The following is a 4,085-nucleotide window of genomic DNA, read 5'->3' as shown; positions in this document are numbered from 1 at the left end:
ATTCTTTTACGAAAATAACCTTTCGACAATTGAGAGATACTCTAAGGCTATTTCGGCAAGAACGGTTTAAGACACTGCCGAAGCTGGCTCGACTTACTTTGACCAAAAGCCCAAACGGTATTCACCTGACCGCTGACTCTTTGTTTTTTTTCAAATTACAATAAAAACTTGGTGTTGCAAACACGGCCCTTCAGCGCCTCGGGGACGAAGATTTTTAAGGCTGTGTGGGTCAACTGGACCAAAATCCCTAAAAAAAATGACCCAAAGGTGGCTGTTTATGCAAAGTCAGCCTTCCGGCGTCCCTTTCGGGAACATTCGGCTATTTATGATAAAACAACATCACCTGACTTATTCATGACTCTTTTTATCGTTTTTTTATTCAAAATAGAAAATTCAATATTGCAAACACGACCTTTCAACGTCTCGGGGACGAAGATTTTTAATGCTGTGGGGGTCCACTATACCATATCTTAAACATGACCCGAAAAGTGGCTGTTTATGCAAAGTCAGCCCTCCGGCGTCCCTTTCGGGAACATTCGGCTAGTTTTGACAAAACAACATCACCCGACTTATTTATGACTCTTTTTATCATTTTTCAAAAATAGAAAACTCAACATTGCAAACACGGCCTTTCAACGCCTCGGGGACGAAGATTTTTAAGGTTGTGGGGGTCCACTAGACCAAATCTTAAACATGACCCGAAAAGTGGCTGTTTATGCAAAGTCAGCCCTCTGGCGTCCCTTTCGGGAACATTCGGCTATTTTTGACAAAACAGCATCACCCGACTTATTCATGACAAAATTAAAATTTTGACATATATATATATATATATTTGCCTATTTTAGAAAAAGGGGGGTTGAACCCGATGAGGGTTTCCTACGTATCTCACATCCGGTGAGAATCAAACCCGCGTAGTTCGGGCAGATTGGATACGGGTGCGAATAAAAAAATAACGAATTCAGAGAAAACATATTTTTTTTTCTTTTGCTTTTTCTTAAAAGGTGATGAAACATGTAAAATCTTTTGGATTTTCTTTTTCCTTTTTTTTTATTTTTGATTTTTCAAAAATGATAAAAAGTGCAAAGAATTTTTTTTTTGAATTTTTCATCATTTTTTTTTTATTTTTTTTATTAAATAAAAATGTAACAAAACATAACCGGGCCCTATTTGCTTTATCTTCGCATTCACCCTCTCTTTTTCCTTTTTTTTCCTTTTCATTCACTCTCAATTATCATTGGTCCGCCAAATGACCCTTTTACCCTTGAAGGAATGCAACATGTAGCATATAGGATGCATCAAGATGGTCTTTTTCATTTCAGGTTGCTAGCCCTAGACAGACCCAACCCCTGTGTTGAGTCCCCTAAGTCAAATGCAACGTGATGCAAATAAGCGTTCCTACTAGGGATCCGGCATGAAGTCACGTTATTCTATATTCAAAACCTGGGTCAGTGTACTAGACTGTGTACCCGAGCGGACAACTCGAGTCGAGGAGGGGGCAACTTACCGGGAACCAAAAGGCCATCCGGCTTCGTAACTTGTCCGACCTCTTTCTTATTTCAGGGTATAACACTAACAGAATAAGGAGTCTCAACCAGTAAGCACATCCCCGGAGGTGAAGAGAGAAGGGTTCGGCACAGTTTATATATACAGTCAAATAATATCAAAGCGGTAAAAGCAGCATTTAGCACATTAGGCTCAAACATGTAAAAATCAGATAAAGCCAAATATAACAATTTATCTAAGCTCGAATTTCTAACCCTGAACCAGTGGTTCTGGTTCATAGAAAATTCCCCAGCAGAGTCGCCAGAGCTGTCACACCACCGTTTTCCGCCCCCGCGGGGGGTACAGGGGAGTTTTTCCAATTAAAGGACAATCGAAACGGGATTTATTTATTTATTTCAGAGTCGCCACTTGGGAGATTTAGGGTGTCCCAAGTCACCAATTTTAATCCCGAATCGAGGAAAAGAATGACTCTGTATTACAGTCCGCGAACCAGAAATCCGGATAAGGAATTCTGTTAACCCGGGAGAAGGTGTTAGGCATTCCCGAATTCCGTGGTTCTAGCACGGTCGCTCAACTGTTATATTTGGCTTGATTATTTGATATAATACGTATTAATAAACTTATGTGCAAATTTTATCCTTTGGCCGCTTTTATTATTATATTTTTAAAGAATGTGAACATCGTTTAAAAAACATGTCTTTGGATTGCGTCACATAAAATGCATCCACGATCCGGAACGTATTTTTATTCAATGTTTTGGGATTTGGATTTGGGTCGCATAAATGCGTACCCGTGTTTAAGAATGTATTATTATTATATCGCGCCTAAAGCGATTAGCGCTTTATTACTTTGGGGAAGGCCGTGAAATTTGCTAAACGGCCCATCCCGAAGTTTAAGTAATCAATTAAATTTTTATCGAGGGCCCCGCAATTTGTGTTTTATTTGGCAAGGCTCGTCTCATCTTATTTTTAAAAAAAGACAGTCCTAAAATACTTACATTTTCCTATTGAAATTTGTCTCTACAAAATAAAAGAAAAAATATCTTAATTTATTTACATGCTTGAGTTGTTATAGATGAATTTTGAATATGATTCATAAAATTTGAAAATGATGCAAACATGACAGTCCGTTGTCACTGCAGGCCCAGGCCCAACGTGTATGACATAAAACTAAACCTGGGCCGTCTTATTCACATGTTATTACCTAGTTACATTATACTAGGCATGCTATCAGTTTGTCAAATTAAAAAAAAACTTAGCAATCTAATTTTAATCTTAGACCATTTACATGCTGAAATTAACCAATATTTTTTAACTAAACAATATTTCTACCATGTTCCTACTAGATGGCCTATTCGTTTGATTTTTTTTTACTTGACGGAGTTACTACACCATTTATTTATTTTTGGCAATATGTAGATAGTTCAATCGTTAAGCTATCGTCGGATGTTCCACTATATGTATTAAATAGCTACACGATTCTGATTTTTTGCAAACTAAATAAATTATACATACAAATAAAATTCAGAATATAATTAAAGCTAATTCAGAATTTCAACTCCTCATTTTTCGTATTCATGCTTCATATTCGGATTACAATAACCAGCGTGTCAGATGTGTACCTGATATTGGAAGCAAAAGAAAATGAAGATGAGAATCAGCAGCAGTAATAACAGTACAACACAGCAACAACAACCCAACAACAGTAACAACCCAGGAACAGAGTTTGCAAACCAGTGGAGCAGTAATCCCAAAAAAAAAAAAAGCTTCAAGCTTTGATGAAACAACAATTAATTCTGATTTCAAACAATGAAAGAAAGCAGAAGATTTTTTTTTAGTTTTTTTTATTTTGAAAGTTTAAATATTTTTTCGGAATTTTCTCTCTCGTAAATGTTCAGCCCTTTTTTCTCTCTCTTATTCTCTTTCTGTCAGATTTTTTTTTCTATCTGTATTCTGTTCTTTTTTTCAGATTTCGTTTTTTCTCTTCTTGCCTTCAGTCTTTTCATGTGTCTTTCAAGACTTCCTATATATAATCTCAACCCTTTAATCAATTAAAATCAATCCCTTTCTCTACCAAACCCATTATCTTCCCACTCATCCCATTACATTAAATAAATATATCACACCATCTTATTATATTTTGTTCCCCATGCCTAACATAAACAAATACAAGATTCCCCACACTAAAATTTGTCTTGTCCCCCCTTTATATTAAATAACTATATCACAACCCACCCCATTTCATTTTGTCACTCATGCTTCACATAAAAAATTACAAAAATGTACAATTCCTAAACTACCCCTCCGACCTTATTGCAATTACTATTTTACCCCCAAACGTACTGCGATTTACCAAATTACCCCAATAGCTATAACAAATCAATTAATTTAACTTAACCAAAATATAGACAATATTATCAATTTCTAACAATGTTCAAACAACGAATCACATGAACATGATTTCTTCAATATTTCAACAACAAATCACATGAACACAAATTGAACAACAAAGAACAACTAAAATTTGATTGAACAATATTTTAGCAACAAACAAACCTATTTTCCGATTCAACAACAACAACA

The sequence above is a fragment of the Nicotiana sylvestris genome, unplaced genomic scaffold, assembly GCF_000393655.2.
Source record: "Nicotiana sylvestris unplaced genomic scaffold, ASM39365v2 Un00031, whole genome shotgun sequence".
Taxonomy (NCBI): Eukaryota; Viridiplantae; Streptophyta; class Magnoliopsida; order Solanales; family Solanaceae; genus Nicotiana; species Nicotiana sylvestris.
This window is presented reverse-complemented; position numbering follows the sequence as displayed.